Source organism: Canis aureus, chromosome 7 (assembly GCF_053574225.1).
Source record: "Canis aureus isolate CA01 chromosome 7, VMU_Caureus_v.1.0, whole genome shotgun sequence".
Lineage (NCBI taxonomy): Eukaryota > Metazoa > Chordata > Mammalia > Carnivora > Canidae > Canis > Canis aureus.
In genome coordinates, this window is record NC_135617.1 from 54221203 (window position 1) to 54239649 (window position 18447).

At 38.3% G+C, this 18447-nt stretch overlaps 1 pseudogene; it reads right to left on the minus strand.

Annotated features, from left to right (window-relative positions):
• Positions 1-767: 767 nt before the first annotated feature.
• Positions 768-4168, minus strand: LOC144316721 (ADP-ribosylation factor 1-like; annotated as a pseudogene).
• Positions 4169-18447: the final 14279 nt, after the last annotated feature.

An 18447-nucleotide genomic window follows, 5' to 3' on the forward strand; every position in this document is an offset into this window, starting at 1 on the left:
GAAGCAGGCTCCATGTACCGGGAGCCTGATGTGGGATTCGATCCCGGGTCTCCAGGATCGCGCCCTGGGCCAAAGGCAGGCTCCAAACCGCTGCGCCACCCAGGGATCCCGAGGTCGTTGTTTTGATGGCAAATCTGACCCTTGCAGGCCAAGGGAGTGAAAGCACATGTAGGCAGGGGTCCCCTGGGCTCCCTGGGCTCCGCGGGCGGAGGCCCGGGGACCACTGGCCTGGCCGCCCGCGCTCTCGCGGGTGAGACCCCAGGCGGCCCCCGGGGAGGCCGGGGTCCCTCCGCGGGGTCCGTGGGCGGCGGCGCAGCCCCCAGCCAGTCTCCTGGGCGGCCGTGTAGGCACAAACACAAGCACAAACGCTAGGGACGCAGGATGCCCGGAGACAGAGCGATCACAGGGACCCTATGGTGACCACGCAGAATGGACCGTGGCTGGCTCTGGCCGGTCTCCCCTTTCCGACGGGGCAGGGCCCACTGGTGGACGGGACTCTGGCCGCCGCTGCGGAGCCTACACTAGGCACGTTTCTCCCTTCTGTGCGTTCAAGTGTTCTCCTTTGCTCGTATTTGCAATGATTTTAAAAATGCATTGAGTTTTGGGTTAAACACCAACCACCCAAATGGGTCTCAACGTAGACGGAGCGCCCAGGGGAGGCGTGCCAGGCGGCTCCCGGAGGCCCCGTGTGCCTAAATCCCTCCTCAGCATTACACGGTGGGTCGATTCTCTTTGCACAAAAAACAAACAAACAAACAAGCTGAGTCCTATTGCATGGGAGTACCAGAAACTGCCTCGTTGGGAACACAAACTATTTGCATCAAGTAAAAACCCGGCTGAAGCTGCGGCTGCACATTTACAGCGTGGTGAAGTGTACTGTGCCCGACCACGGGGACCGCTTCTGGCACTGACCCCACAGGAGGGTAAGCAGGGTGCAAGGAGGGCGTGAGGGGCGCACAGGTGGCCTGAGTGTACCAGTTCCTGTGGCGCAGGCAGTACGGCCCCAGCTGGTCCGTGATCTCAGCCGCGTCGGTGGCGCTGGGAGGCCCTGCTTGTGGGCCCGCCCCCGTGCCCGCACCCACACCTGCGCCTGCACCCGCGCCCGCACCCGCACCTGCACCTGCGCCCGCGCCTGCACCCGCATCCACACCTGCGCCCGCGCCCGCGCCCGCGCCCGCACCCGCAGGACGGCATCCCTGAGCTCCTCCTCCGCCAGCATCCCCCTGAGCTGCCCACGGCCTCGTTCACACGCTCTGGGTCGCTGCTGTCACCCACAAAGATGAAGCTGGGCGCATTCCGGAAGCAGTGGCACCGCAGAGGCCGGATCCCGGCCTGGCCGCCCAGGGTCCCCACGGGGAAGCTGATGTTCCTGCGCCCCACGCTCTCCACCTTGCCGCCTCCGGTGGGACAGGTGGTCGTCATCTCCCCCGCTTTAGGTGGTACCCGATGGCGTCTTCCCCGCAGCATCCGGGCCCCGTGACAATGCGCATTTCTTTTTTGCCAGAAAGGCCCTTGAAGAGGTTTGCAAAGATATTTCCCAAGGTGTAGACGGGTGGGAGCAACACGGGCCAGAGAAACCCTCGGCGGCCACGGCGAGGCTACTGCTCCCACCTAATATTTATTATATTTTCATTCAGTTCAGTGTCTTCTGAAATTTTCCTTGAGTCATCTTCTTTGACCCATAAATTAAGAGAGTGTGTGTTTTCCCCCTAGGTTTATTGAGGTGTAATTGACAACATTCGTATATGTCTGGGTTTTACAATGTGATTTTTTTAAAGGTATACAATTTGATGACTTAATGTACTTATACATTATGAAATGATTAGTGCAGCCAGTTTGATCAATACATTTGTCAACTCACATATCGTGTGTGTGTGTGTGTGTGGTGAGAACACTGTTAGCATCAAGTACACAATACAGTATTATTAACTACAATCACCAAGCTATACATTGAGATGTCAGAACTTAACTCATTTTATAATTGGAAGTTTGACTAACATCTCCTCATTTCCACTACCCAGAAAAGCCCTGGCAGCCATTGTTCTACTCTCTGGTTTTACAAGTTTGACTTGTTTAGATCCCACATATAAGTGAGATCATACCATATTTGTCATTCTGTGATGGCTTATTTGACTTAGCGTGATGTCCTCCAGGTTCATCCAATTTGTTGCAAATGGCAGGATTTCCCTTGTGTGTGTGTGTGTGGCTGAATAATAATCCATTGTATATATCCATATCTGTCTATCTAATCACATTTTTAATCTATTTGTCTATAGACACTTAGACAAATAAATTAGGTTGTTTCTATATCTTGGCTATTATGAATAATGCTGCAACGGATGTGGGAGTACAGACATCTTTTCAAAATACCAACTTTGTTTCCTTTAGATATATACCCAGAGGTGGGACTTCGATCATATGGTAGTTCTATTTTTAATTTTTTAAGGAAAGTTCATATTGTTTTCCATAATGGTTTACATATACACCAACAACAATGTCCAAAGATTCTCTTTCTCTACATCCTTTCCAATAATCGTGATCTCTTGGTTCTCTTTTTTTTTTTTTTTTTTTAATGATAGCCATCTTAACAAATGTGAGGTGATATCTCATTGTGGTTTTGATTTGCATTTCCCAGATGATTAGTGATATTGAGCACCTTTCCATGTACCTCTTGGCCATTTGTATGTCTTCTTTGGAAAAATATATATTCAAGTCCTTTGCTCACTTTAAAACCAGGTTATTTGCTTTTTTGCCATTGAGTTGTAAGAATTTATTATATATTTTTCAATATTCACCCCTTATCAGATAGATGATTGCAAATATTTTTTTCCCCGTCCCATAGGTTGTCTTTTTATTTGCTGATCACTTCTTTTGCTGTATGGAAGCTTTTCAGTTTGTCATAGTCCTATTTATTTATTTTTGCCTTTTCTGCCTGTGCTTTTGGTGTCATATCCCAAAAATTATTACCAAGAATAATGTTAAGGAGATTTCCCCTCTGTTTTCTTCTAGAATTTTTACAGTTTCAGGTCTTATGTTTAAGTCTTCAATCCATTTTGAGTTAATTTTTATTTATGAGATGAGTCCAATTTTTATTCTTTTGCATGTGGATATCTGGTTTTCCCAACACCATTTAATGAAAAGACTATCTTCTTCCTATTGGGTATTCTCGGCTCCCTTGTCAAAGACTAGTTAACCCTATATGTGTGGGTTTATTTCTGGCCTCTCTACTCTGTTCCCTTGGTCTATATATCTGTTTTTATGCCAGTACTAAACTGACTTGATTACTATAGTTCTTTAATAAAGTTTGAAATTGGGAAGTGATTTAAATGTCTCCAACTTTGTTCTTCTCAAGTTTGCTTTGACTATTTGGAGTCTTTTGTGCTTCCATATGAATTTTAGAATTTTTCTATTTCTGTGAATAATGTCATTGGACTTTTGATACAGTTGTATTGTTTTATTTTAATTTTTATTATTAGAGTTCGATTTGCCAACATATAGTATAACACCCAGTGCTCATCCCGTCAAGTGCCCCCCTCAGTGCCCGTCACCCAGTTACCCCATCCCCCCGCCCACCTCCTCTTCCACTACCTCTTGTTTGTTTCCTAGAGTTAGGAGTCTCTCATGTTCTCTCACCCCACTGATATTTCCCACTCATTTTCTCTCCTTTCCCCTTTATTCCCTTTCACTATGTTTTATATTTCCCATATGAATGAGACCATATGATGGTCGTCCTTCTCCGATTGACTTACTTCACTCAGCATAATACCCTCCAGTTCCATCCATATTGAAGCAAATGGTGGGTATTTGTCATTTCTAATGGCTGAGTAATATTCCATTGTATACATAGACCACATCTTCTTTATCCATTCATCTTTCGATGGACACCGAAGCTTCTTCCACAGTTTGGTTATTGTGGACTTTGGTGCTATAAACATGGGGGTGCAGGTGTCCTGGTGTTTCACTGCATCTGTATCTTTGGGGTAAATCCCCAGCAGTGCAATTGCTGGATCATAGGGCAGATCTATTTTTAACTCTTGGAGGAACCTCCACACAGTTTTCCAGAGTGGCTGTACCAGTTCACATTCCCACCAACAGTGCAACAGGGTTCCCCTTTCTCCACATCCTCTCCAACATTTGCCATTCTCACCGGTGTGAAGTGGTTTCTCATAGCGGTTTTTAAAAAAAATATTTATTTATTCATGAGATTGAGAGAGAGGGGGGGAGAGAGGCAGAGACACAGGCAGAGGAGAAGCAGGCTCCATGCAGGAAGCCCAATGTGGGATTCAATCCCAGGTCTCCAGGATCCAGCCCTGGGCTGAAGGCGGGGCTAAACCTCTGAGCCACCCAGGCTGCCCCTCTTATAGTGGTTTTGATTTGTATTTCCTTGATGGCAAGTGATGCGGAGCATTTTATCATGTGCTTGTTGGCCATGTGCATGACTTGTTCGGTGAAATTTCTATTCATGTCTTTTGCCCATTTCATGATTGGATTGTTTGTTTCTTTGCTGTTGAGTTTAATAAGTTCTTTATAGATCTTGGATACTAGCCTTTTATTTGATGTGTCATTTGCAGATATCTTCTCCAATTCTGTAGGTTGTCTTTTAGTTTTGTTGATTGTTTCTTTTGCTCTGCAGAAACTTTTAATCTTAAGTCCCAATAGTTCATTTTTGCTTTTGTTTCCCTTGCCTTCATAGGTGTATCTTGCAAGAAGTTACTGTGGCCAAATTCAAAAAGGGTGTTGCCTGTGTTCTTTCTAGGATTTTGATGGATTCTTGTCTTACATTTAGATCTTTCATCCATTTTGAGTTTATCTTTGTATATGGTGTAACAGAATGGTCTCGTTTCATTCTTCTGCATGTGGATGTCCAATTTTCCCAGCACCATTTGTTGAAGAGACTGTCCTTTTACCACTGGATAGTCTTCTCTTCTTTGTCAAATATTAGTTGACCATAGAGTTGTGGACCCATTCCTGGGTTCTGATAGAGGTTGCACTGAATCAGTAGAACATTTTGGTATAGATACTATCACACTATTAATTTTCCAATTTATAAACACAAGATGTTTTTCCATTTACTTGTGTTGTCTTCAGTTTCTTTCATCAATGCCTTACAGTTTTCAGTTAAAATTATTCCTAAATATTTTATTGGTTTTGATACTACTGTAAATGAGACTATTTTCTTAATTTCTTTTACAGATAGTTTTTTGTTAGTTTATAGAAATACAACTGATTTTCATATGTTGATTTTGTAGCCTCCTACTTTACTAAATTCATTTATTAGGTCTAACATTTTTTAGGTGGACTCCTTAGGGGTTTTTATATGTAAGATCATGTCATCTATAAACAGAGACAGTTTAATTCCTTCTTTTCCAATTTGAATGCTTGTCTAATTGATCTGGCTAGGACTTCTAGTAATATGTTGAATGGAAGTGGTAAGAATGGGCATCCTTGTCTTGTTCCTGATCTTAGAGAAAATGATTTCAGTTTTTCATCATTGAGCAAAATGTTACTTATTGGTTTGTCATATGTGGTCTTTATTATGTTTTAGTAAATTTCTTATATTCCCAATTGGTTGAGAGTTTTTATCATGAAAGGATGTTGAATATTGTCACATCCTTTTTCTGTATCTATTGAGATGATCATGTTTTTAATTCTTTATTCTATTCATATGGTTGTTTCATGTTTATTGACTTATATATGTTGAAACATCTTTGCATCCCAGGGATAAATCCCACTTGATCATTGTGTATAATCCTCTTAATGTGATGTTGAATTCCATTTTCTAGTATTTTATTGAGGTTTTTGTATCGTGTTTATTAGTGTTATTGCCTTGTAATATGTTTTTCTTGCAGTGCCTGTTTTATTTGGCTTTTATATATGAATGATGCTGGCCTCATAAAATGTGTTTGGAAGAGTTTCCGCCTCCTCAATTTTTGCAAAAATTAGAGAAGGAGTGCATCAATTTTTTAAGTGTTTTGTATAATTCACCCATGCTGCTCTGGTCCTGGGTTTTTCTCTTTTGGGAGATTTTTGATTATTTATTTGATCTTAGGAGTATGTTTTTAAGTTTTCATATGTTTGGAGACTTCCTGTTATCTTTCTGTTATTGATTTCTAGTGTGATCCATGTGGTCAGAGAAGAGTGTCTGAGTGATTTCAATTTTTTTTTTAATTTGATGAATTTTATTTGATAGCTCAGAATATAGTCTTTCTTGTTATATATTCCATGGACACTGGAAAAGAATATGTATTCTACCGTTTGTGGAAATAGTTAATAAATGTGGATTAGATTCTGTTGACATATCATGTTATTTTCTTTTATATCTTTTCTGGGTTTTTTTGGGTCTAATTTTCTATTAATTGTTGAGAGAGAGGTATTGAAATATCCAAGTGTAATTTTGGATTTTCCTATTTCTCTCTCTCTGGTAGGTCTATTAGTTTTTGCCTCACACATTTTTCTGCTTTTTTGTTTGGTGTGTACATATTTAGGATTACTATGTCTTCTTAGTAGATTGCATTATCATTTTGTAATGACCTTCAGTCTCCAATAATTTTTTTTTTAAAGGTTGTTATTTATTTATTCACGAGAGACACAGAGAGGCAGAGGTTGAAGAAGGAGCCAGATGCAGGACTCAATCCCTGACCCCAGAATTACGTCCTGAGCTGAAGGCAGACGTACAACCGCTGAGCCACCCAGGTGTCCAGTCTCCGGTAATTTCTTTTGCATTAAAGTCTTTTTTTAAAAAAATCTGATGTTAATATAGCCACTTCTGCTTTCTTTAGTGTTTCCATGAAATACTGTTTTCCATCTCTTTTCTTTCAACTTACCTTTATCATTGTAATTTGAATGAGTTTCTTGTAGTCAGCATACGTTTGGTATTTGTTTTTTTAATCCACTTTGCTACACCCTGTCTTTGAATTGGAATATGTAGAATATTCATAATTGATGAAGCTATTAATATATTAAGGCTTATGTCTGAGCCATGTTATTTTTTTGTTTTCTGTTTGTTTTTTTCTTTTTTCCTGTTTTTTTTTTTTTCTCTCTCTTCCTTGCTAATCCTGTAGGTAACATGGACAGTCTTAAGAATTCCATTTTGATGTATCTATTATGTTTTTGAGTATTTCTTTGTATAACTTTATTAGTGATTGTGGTAGGCATTAAATTAAATGGATATAACTTATCATAAACTACTGGTTTCATAATTTTGTGAGTTTGCATGGAGTGTAGAAACTCTACGTCTCTTTATATACTTTTCTCCTCTTTCATTCATAATTATCTTAGGTATTTTCCCATCACACATTTAAAATCACATTGGTATTATAATTGATATGCAACCCTTGAGCATAATTTAGAAAACTCAATAGGAGAAGGAAATTCTATTGTGTTTGTCCACGATTTTTTGCTTACTGTGTGTTTTCTACCTTCTTCATGTTCCAAGATTCTTCATTTTATCATTTTCCTTTTGGTTAGAGAATTTTGCTTAGCCATTCTTTTAGGGTAGTTATACTAGAGAGAAATTCTTAACTTTCTTTTTCTTGAGAATATTTTGATTTCTCCTTTATTTCTAATGGATATTTTCAGCCAATATGGAATTCTGGATTGATCTTTTTTCTTTTTTTTTCAGTACTTGGACATGTCCCATTTCCTTTTGGCTTCTCATGGGGAATCTATTTCAAATTGTTTTTCCCCTTACAGAGAATATGTTATTTCTCTTTCATTGTTTTTCAAATTGTTTTTCCCCTTACAGAGAATATGTTATTTCTCTTTCATTGTTTTTAAGATTTTTTTTTAATCTTTAGTTTTCAGAAGTTTGACTCTGATGTGTCTAGATGTAGATATTATTGAATTTATTCTGTGTAAGATTCATCAATTACTTGAGTCTGTATTTTCTTTCTCTGGTTCAGATTGGGTTATTTCTACTGTTTTTCTTCCAGTTAACTTTCTGTTCCTTTTATACTACTATTTAAAACTTTTTTTTTTGGTTGCAGATTTTTTTTTTTTAAGTGGGCTCCATGCCAAGTGTGGAGCCCAATGTGGGGCTTGAACTCATGAGCTGAGATCAAGACCTGAGTTGAGATTGAGAATCAGACACTTAGGGACTGTCTGAGTGACTTAGATGGATAGGTATCTGACTCTTGATCTCAGCTTGAGTCTTGATCTCAAGGTAGTGAGTTCAAGCCCCAGCTTGGGCTCCACACTTGGCATGGAGCCTACTTAAGAGGCTGATACTTAATTGACTGAGCCATGAGGTGCCCCTGGTTGTAGATTTTTTAAAAATTTTTTAAAGTATTTTTCATTTATTTGCTGAGACTCTTTCTTTCCTGAGAATTTGTATTTTTTTTGTATGTTTCAGTCATTGCTTGTTGAAACATTTTCAAGATGGCTGCTTTAAATTTCTTGTCAGATAATTCTAACATCTATGTCATTTTGGTGTGATGTCTACTGATTGTCTTTTTTAAAATCCAAGTTAAAATATTCCTGGGTATTTGTAGGACAGTGGTTTTCTTTAAAAATGTATGGTTTGGGTATTATGTTATGAGAGTCTGATCTTGTTTAAACCTTCTGTTTTAGCTATTTTCCTCTGACACTACTCTGGCAGAGGAAGTGTGGAGAGTACCACATTATTACTGTAAGGTGGAGGTAGATGTCCATGTTCCATTGACACCTGAGGAAGAGGTGACTCTACTGTTACAGCTGAACAAGGGTTATGAGTTCTGGCTCCCCAGTAGGCCTGAAATGATACCGCTCCAGCTGATGGGGTTAAAAGTATTTCATTGTGTTCCCCATGTGGCCATTGCTAAAGTAATGAGTGAAAAGGCCCTCTGAGGACAGTTGAAGTCCTAAGTTTCTGTTAGGCCTCCTCTAACATCATCCCAGTATGGAGTGGGTGGTGTACCTCATTGCTGATGGATGTGGGTAGAAATCTGGGCTCCCTATGTGGTTTCCACCACCATTGCAGAGGTGGGATTTTATGAGCAGGACTCTGTATTGAGCCAGGGTGAAATTTTCTGGCTCCCTTGTTGGCCTTCTCTGATGCCACCCTGGTGGGGATGGGGACATGGGAGTTTGAAGTTACTTGTTGTCTGAGAAGGGTGAAAGTCTAGGCTCTCAGCTTAACCCTTGATGGCCTGGATAGGGTGAGGCTACAGTTTTTTCCTGTGGTGTCTGGCTTGAGCAGATTGATTATTATCTGAGAGTTTTCTTGTTAAGTTGCTCTTCTCTTGTTTTTTTTTTTTTTTTTTGGGGGGGGGGTGGGTGACAGGGAAATAGTTTTTTTCCTTAGGGTTTATTTTGTCTGCTACTATTGGCATTTCTATGTTGGCTCCTTCCATTCTAAGTTTGGGATGTGAGGCAAAAAGAAAATCCAGGGAAGCCACTACTACGTTGTTCCTTAAAAACTGAGATGTCTAGCTGGTCTACCTCCTTTTCCTCACCTTTCATAGGTTTGTTTTTCCTCACCTCTTAGGTTTGTTTTTATATAATGTGTATGGATTTTAGTTGTATTCAGCAAAAGGAATAGTTATACTTAATGGGAAAATCACATCTACTCCACTTTCCCACAAAGATGAATTAAAAATTATGTATTTTCCCAATTGTCCTATGGCAAAGCAAAAATTACACAGGAAGAAGTTAAACAGTCAAGAAAGACATTATTTAAGGCTATTGCAACAGAGGAGAGAGAAGAAAAGTTAGAGTTTGTGAAAGTTTAAAAAAAGAAAACCCAAACAAATGAGTAAGCAAACAAACAAAAAAAGCAGAATTATACCTGTAAACACAGAGAACAAACTGATGGCTGCCATAGGTGTGGGGCATGGGGAATGGGTAAAATGCATAATGGAGAAAGGGAGATACAGGCTTCCAGTTATGGAATGAGTAAATCACAGGAATAAAATACCTGGCATAAGAAATATAGTCAGTGTTAATGTAACAGTATAGTATAAAGTAAATAAAGTATTTCTTGTAGTCAGTGAAAAAAAGTTATAGCTCAACTTCAATGAAACAAAGGGCTGGAGAGCTTTTGAGAGCTGGAGTTGGGTGAAGATGGAAGAACATCTGAATGGGCTAATTGACTTTACACAAGCAAAAGAAAACTTTCTCATATCTTTATGACAGGAGGTATGACAAGCTTGGGGCAAGGCAGTCACTGAAGTCAGCATCCTGTTTTCCCACAGAAACTGGAAGATAGGGATGCTATCTTCCTTGAAATTGTACCTCAAAGGGATAGTTCCCAGTTCCTTCAGGAAGACATTCCTGGGTTATTAAACTGACAAGAGGCTTTTAAAAAGAATTTACATCTCAAGGGGCAGATGAAGAACTCATAATTACAAATTTTCTAAAATAAATGTTCTAAGAATGTCAGAGATCGCAGTTAGGAAGAGGTCCATGTACACCTCAGTCAGGTTGAGGATAATGCTAAGGCTGCCTTGGTCACCTATTGGAAATAAGTGCCAACCATCGTTTAGTCATAGGCATAGCTGTTCCTCCTCTCTGTCTCTCATATGCACATTTCGTTAATAATGTGCATAAATATCAGTATCATATATTGTCCCTCCTCCTTCCATTCAGTCGAAACTGGGTTGTGGTGCCTCTAATACACAAGAAGAAATCTTGTTATATACCATACCTACACCAATAAAAGGTAGCTATAACAAAACAAACTTGTAGGTGAATATTTATCAGAGCCCATTTCATTGATTCTCTTTATAACCCTTGTGGTTTCTGGTTTGACTCTGTTCCTTGGATATGTGCTTTCTGATGGGCATATTCAAATGTGTCTGCATTTTCTTGAATGATCTATGATGATTCTATTATTCTACTACCTGACTTGATCTTGCTTATCACATAATTCAGGGACTCTGATTCCTGGTTGAATATCCACACTGATTAAGTATTACTTTACATCTGGTCATTGACAGGACTTGTTTTTTGTAGGAGGAGATACTAACAGTCACGTCCACCACCTTTCCCACCACATGCTAAAGACTAGGAGAGGAGTGTGAGTGGCAGAGGACACTGAGATACTATCATTTGATTTTTATATTTCTAGACATAATCTGTAATCTAACAGCAAAGTTTATTTTACATGGAAGAATGGGATTTAGTAAGCAATGACCATGTATTACAAAATTTTGCAGATCTACTTCTTCAGGCAAAGGAAGGAAGCAAAGACCCAGAATATGTATATGTACTTCCTATTGAATTTATTATTCAATATGGATATTGGCAGCCTGAAAAAACAAACATCACACATATCTCAGAAGCCATGTTCATCTTTTAGTTGCTGAAAAGGATTGCATTGTTTTAAAATAATGAGCTTGAGTGGTGTCAAAATTGTTTAGATCTTCTCCCTTTCTTGGACTTCCTTAAGAAGTGAATGATTCATAGAAGGGCTTCTTCCACAGAAGAAATTTTCATAAACTTATAAGCTCAAAAGCCAATGGTACAAAGCAATACACTTTTGTGTTTCAAGTGGCTCTCATATAGCAATTATTATAAAGACAGAGAAATCTTTATTATGCTTGTATTAAGCTAGTATTGAAGGAAATGATAGACATTTATTTTGTGTTTTAATCATGCTAAAAGGGTATTTTCTACATATTATATCTTTGATCATGATTTGGTATCTGATATATTTAAGTCTATAAGGAACAGAAACTAAGCTTATTAAAATGGGATTTGGTTAATATAGCACTACCCTATCTCACTAGATGGTAGTAATGACAAATTAGACCATCTCTGTGCTGTAACATTTTCAGGATGCAAAATGCCCTCCATGCAAAGATGATATATAAATTTAAGGTATTCTTTTACAACATTATATGATTTTCTAATCTTAGCACATACACTATTAAAAGTGTCCAGCAAGCATTTTGCTATTATTATCCCAAGTTCCCTCAGTAGAATAATAAGTGGTAGAACCAGGATTTGGAACAAAATTGTCTCCCCACAGAGCCTGAGCACCTTCCCTTATATATTATGTGCTCAGCTGGAATGTAGATTTGGAGTGCAATGAGTCCAAAGATAGAAGAGAACTTTACATAGGCCTGGGGTAATATTAAAATAAAATATGCTATAAGAAAACATGTCCTAGACAAAGCTGAATCTTAGCTGTTATCTTGTGTCGAGTTTTTGATTTACAAGTATGTGGTTGAAAATTTAAAAATGTGCCTACATATTCGGTATTCAAAGATTTTCACATATATCAATTTTATTTCTCTACAAATGGGACTTTAAGGAGATGCTATTGATTTACATATTCTTTCCCTGCCTCCAGTTTTAATACCTACAAGTGGAAGAAGTTGGAATAAATGTATGTTGCATTTAGTTTTTCCCATGTGTAATGATCTTTATCCCATAATTTTAAAGTATGAGGAATATTCAGTTCATCTAGAAATTGGAATTCCAACTGCTGAAAGCCTCTTTAAAAGCCTTTTTCTTTATCACTCTAGATTAGAAGTGATAAAGAGGAAATTAAGACTTGAGACTCTTCCTACAGGCACAGGGTTGCGAGTGTTGTGTCCTTCCTTCCATTAAACTTAGTGTTCATTACAAAGAAGAGACATGCCCAACCAATTTGCATTCATGGTGTTTCAGAGCCATTCTGCTCTGGTGTTGACTCATCTATAGACTGCTGTACAATATCCTATGTCATGAAATCCTTGGGAAAATGTTCAAATGGAATCTGAGAACCTCGAACTTTCCTGCCATAATTTCCTGCTCTTGGGAATAGGTGTGGCTAAGAGATTATGACCATTATTCTTAAGCAGAGAATGCCTTATGCCTCCTGCCCTTCCTAAAAGCAAGGATGTGTATTCATATGGAAAGCATGAATGACATTTTCAAATGTTTTGCTTAAACACAATTTGTTTAGAAATCCTAATTGCTTTCTCTTTTTAATATTGCATGTTCATGGGTAGATTAGGGGAAAAATTAGCACTTTGTGTTCCACATGAGGTAAAAGGAAGTTATTGGATTCTACCAAAAAAGCCCACAACTGTGCCCTTAAACAAATATTTAGCCTAAAAGATTAGTAGAAGCTCCATTTCATTAGGGGTTGAGTTACAAGCCAGGGCCAAACCCAGGTCATCAACCCAATTCCCAAGGAAAGCCTGATCCTGAGTTTAGGAATGTTTAGATTTTAGAAAAGTCATCTATTGGGGCAGAGGGCTAGAGGCAGCACAGGATATGTAGTCAACTATCCAGCTAAAAATGTGCTTATCTATGAAAAATAAAGTCACGTCAATTTTCTGTAGCTATTGTTCAATATTTTTAGGTGAGGTTGCTATCTATAAATAATATCACACCTCGGGAAAACCCGAGGTGAAGGCAAGTGAACAATTGTTTTTATGGCCCTTCAGTCAGTTTTCAAAGCCAATTCCTCCCAGTCTGGGGGACCGACTGCCTACTAGGCTGAGGCATCTCCTCCCAGCATCCATTACTCACCCCTGCTACCAGTTGTCCATTACCATGTTGAGGAGAGGCAAGCATCCATTCCAAAGAGCAGTGGTTATATGCCCTGGTTCTTCCACTTTCTACTTCTGTGCTTCCAGCTTCTTGGTGTCTCAGTTTCCTTAACGATAAATTGGGGGTTTTAATAGTGCCTGCTTCACAAGACAGTAATGAGCCAATAAGGTAAAGGCCTCTACAACAGAACCAGGTGCAGGGTCAGGCACTTAGTAAATATCGACTTTTATTTGCTGGCATCACTTTCCTCTGCCATTGTTGTTCTCCATAAGTTGAAAGAATGGGAGGTTAAGATTGAAAGGAGCAGTGACTCCTCTTGGGGGAACTTTAACACATAGAGAAACTAATGCTTAGAGATATTGTATACGTTTCCTGGAATTACACAATTACAGATGGAAGTGGCATTAAAAGCTGATTCTCTTCCAGACCCTGTGGAATTTCAATGAGTGGATGGTGAAGGTTGCAGCAAGACTCTTTATCTCCTTCCCTTCATGCCCTGTCCTACAGCAAGTGTAGCAACTCACAGCAACAGGGTCACTTGCATTGGTGTTTTAGGTTTACTGGTCAGCTTTGCAGCAGACACTGATGTCTGCAGTGATACTGTTGGCTAATTTTTAATCAATTTTGTGGCCTGTGAAATGCCCAGTTCTGTGAATTAAGTAAAAATACATAATTCCTTACTTAGTGTAATCTCCAAACATGGATGGGGTATTTCTTTTTCAGTTGCATAGAGAAAATAGAAAAAGTTGAGATCAACTGAAAGTTAATTTTAAAGAACTACATGAGTCTTTGCAGTTTCAAAATTCTCAGAAGGACTTAATTCCAACTGCTAAACATTAGTGATTTCTCAATTGGTGTCTGGAGTCTTTAAAGAGGCTAGAGCTTCTTAGAAATAAGCAGGTGGTACTCACAATAGAGCATTAACAGTCGGTGCTGCTTTGTCTCAGTTTCTGTTACTGAAAAAAAAAAAGATCTTTCTCTATGATTCCTACTCAATATCTCAAGGATTATGCAGGCAGGGGAGTTTTCCACATACTTGCAAAATGCCCTTCAGACTCTTTAAATTTAGGGTTTTTTAAAGATTATTTATTTGAGAGAGTGAGAGGGAGCACGTGCACAGTGCAGGGCTGGTATATAGAGAGGGAGAGGGAGTCTCCTTAAAGCGGGGGGCTCGATCTCAGAATCCCAAGATCATGACTTGAGCTAAAACCAAGAGTTTTTTCCTTATCAACTGCAACATGCAGGTGTCCCTGTATTTAGTTTTTTTTTTAAGGTTTTATTTATTCATGAGAGACACAGAGAAAGGCAGAGACACAGGCAGAGGGAGAAGCAGGCTCCCTGTGGGGAGCCCCATGTGGGACTCGATCTTGGATCCTGGGATCACGCCCTGAGCTGAAGGCAGATGCTCAACCACTGAGCCACCCAGGCATCCCTATATTTAGTTTTTCTGTAAAAATATCAAGAGGGGTTTATTACAGTTTTATTTAGTAAAATGGGAAATGATAATATGATGAAACCATCTTGTAATATTTAATAAATGATATTATGGCATTCTAGTCTGAATATGGCTTTGGGGAGAGTGAGACACAGCACATGCAAAGTATGCATACTTCAGTTGGCAATTCACAATACATGTGGAGGTTACAGCTTGAGAAATGGGCCTCTAGAAAAAAAAATTAAGGCAAGCCAGACTGCTATGTGAGAATAATTATATCATGTAATTTGCATGCAAATATAGTTAAGCTGAAGAAATAATTCTAAGTTATTCATAGCATAAGGTTGACTTCGTATTGCCATTATTCCCTACATAAAATATATGCTATAAATCGTGCTTTTAATGTAGAGAATAGCTGAGGTGAAGATACAGTTTTCTCTGAGATGTACAAAATGCAATTGAATATTCCACGTTGAGAGAGGTAATTCTCAATTACAGCATATTGGAATTACTTGATAATCCATTATATGTAAGTAGTTTAAGCAAAATGTGCCTCTTTACAACAAATTAACTTTTCTTCAAAGGATGTATTTCTACTCTTTGTGTAAGGTAATAACTATTTATTTATAAACTATAAAACATATAGCACTGTTATGCCTACAGCACTCAGAAATTACTAGGCTATATATTCATTAAAGAGAAGTAATTACTTTCCAGATATCTTGCCTACAATCTTTTATTGACCTCATAATGCAATTGCCATGCTTAATAGATTGATGCAGCTGTTTATGCAATTCTTTTCACAACATATGAGTTTGCTACACAAGTTCAATAATAATTCAAACAGGCATACCCGCTTAATAAGCTTAAGAGACAGGAGCACGGAGATTGCAGTATGTAGGAAAATACCAGTTGAGAGCCCCAAGGATATGGAAGAGGTGGGCAAAACTGATAAAATGTTTTTATGGCAATTGATTTGTAATTGTTACTGTCCACATTTGGTCTTATTGGCAAATAATGGGTTGTGAGTATAGTCACTTAAGATCATTTGAATTCTGATATGGAGGAGATAATTTGCAGAGTTGGAATTCATTTTCTTGAAGATGCCACAAAAATATTCATAGATCACTATGGACATAAAAATACAGGAGCAGTAACACTAACGATAATACAACAGTATTTTCTCCTTCCTTGGAGGGTAGGGAGGTTGTTATTAGCATGTTGTATATTATGTCACAGGTTTTTCCTCCAGTGTTCTTCTGACAAGAAATAGAAGATATTGGTATGAAATAAAAGTGTGAATGCAAACTTCACTGGAATAGCAAGTAAAATTGAAGAGGAATTATATGATATGGATTCAAATGATTAGAGTTTGGAAGGATGGCTGCTTTCTATTAACTTTGCAAATTGCAAGATTTATTAAAAGCAAACATTTGAACCATCTATATAAATGTTACATGTCTAACGTGTACTCCAATATATAGTCATAACTGTATGTATTATAGGTGCACTTCAGGCAAGCAGGATGAAAACTTATAAGGAAATGCTCTTTGAAATGTGTTGTAAAGTTGAAATGATATATCAAATTCTCACTACTATATACTGTACAAAACCCACTGTTTGTTTAGAAATATGTTATTATTTTAGTTCGTAAAACTGTAATTTTAGTCTAGATAAAGAACATATTCTGAGACAGGAAAATACCCTATTCTGATAAAACCTTCTTCAAAGACAAATGATCTTAATTTTTAGGCAATCTTAAGAAGAGCAGAAAGCTAGGGATCCATCTTATTGTTTCGATTATTATGGTTAACAAAAGAATTCAAACAATATTTTAAAAGAATATTTATTAAGATGAGGTGATTAAATCTAAAACATTGGTATTCAATGCCTTTAAAATTGGACTGTAACTTTGGCCAGGAAAATAGTAATCAGTGTTCCCTGCTCAGTATTAGTATCATATGGTAGTATCATTTTTTATTAACATAATACAAATATCCTGTGCAGTGCTACACCTTTCATTGCTCGCGGCTTCGGAATCAAAATGTCACAGCAAATTTTACTTTCACTAATAGATTGAGACTTGTACATTACATCAGTAAAAGTGAACAGTAGTGTGGTATTATGCCAAAATGGCAAAGGCAGGCACATACGACAATATCCCAAATTACAGCCTGGCTCTCCTTTGTCCCCAAACAATAGCGAAAGGGTGAGAAGTTGGGAAAGTAGTTTATTACCTTTTTGGAGAAAAGTTCACCTCTCTGCACCTTCTCTATATGCATTGTCAAAATATCACATTATACAATTCACTGGAAGTGAACTTACTGCTAAATACCCATTAGGTTCCCAGGAGATGCCTTACATTAATTGTTTAGTGAAAGCACCCTTAGGCTATCACCGGGGAAGCGCATTAAATGCATAAAAAGAGAAGTTGACAGAGATCCCTGTAGAACAAGATGCATCTACCAAGCTCAAGACTTCTCCAGGAAGAATCCTCTGAGGCTGCATTGAGAATGGTCATTTGGGGTGGGGGTGGTATTTCTTTCTCTCTCTCTTCTTTTTCCCTACTCGGTACAAACATAAAATTAGCATAGGAGAAAAAAAATGATTCGAGAAAATGATTAGAAAAAGAGTGCTCTGGAATTGTAAATAGCATTAGCTTATGTTTCTTGGCTCTCAGGCATCAAGGCAGTTTGCAGACAGAGGAGGAATTGTAAAAGTTGAGAGGAAGAGTATTATCCACCTAATGATGTTATAAAATAGGAATGATGGCAAATAACGGAGAGGGGAAAGGTAAGTTTCAAAGTAAATGAGAAGAAAGTAGCAGAGTTTTAGGCTAATGGCCAAATAGGCTGATGAAGGGAAAAAAGTCAAGTCACAAAATGAATGACAGTGAATTCTAGCAAAATATGTTTTCATGGTCTGTCTGCCACATTGCTTCTGAAAACGTTTTCCGTTCTGAATATAGCACAGATTTTTATCACTCCCTTGTTTAGTTACAATTGCTGGTGAAACTATTGTACGTCTATTATGCACTATTATGTTTGTTTATTTCACATCATTTTGTTTAGAATGTTTCTAAAAAAGAAATGTAAAAAAGCAAACAAAATATGTGCTTGGTGGCTTAAATCCCCCCACCTCCTTTTTTGGTCTGCATTACTGCAAAAATTCCACTAGAGGGGGCACTAGTAAAACAAGAAGCAAGATTGAACCCGATTTTAACTTTTTCATTCTTTTCTGTTAGAGGTGAAAAAGATTCATTCTCCTCTTTTCTCACACCTGGCCAGGAATAGTACGAGGAGATTACAGGGAAGTAGTGAATATGTCACACGGAAGAAATCTTTAGTTTTTAAAATGCTTCAATTAACTATAATTTTTAATTTTAATGTTAATATGCCGCAGTTAAATTTTAACCAAAAGAGCAAAATTTCTTAGTTCAATATAAAGGATTTGATATGTTTGTATTACAATTACTGGAAGCCGAAATCTTAGAAAATTTTGTACGTGTGACTTTTCCTTAGTGACTCTAATCATTACATAAGCAATTAAAA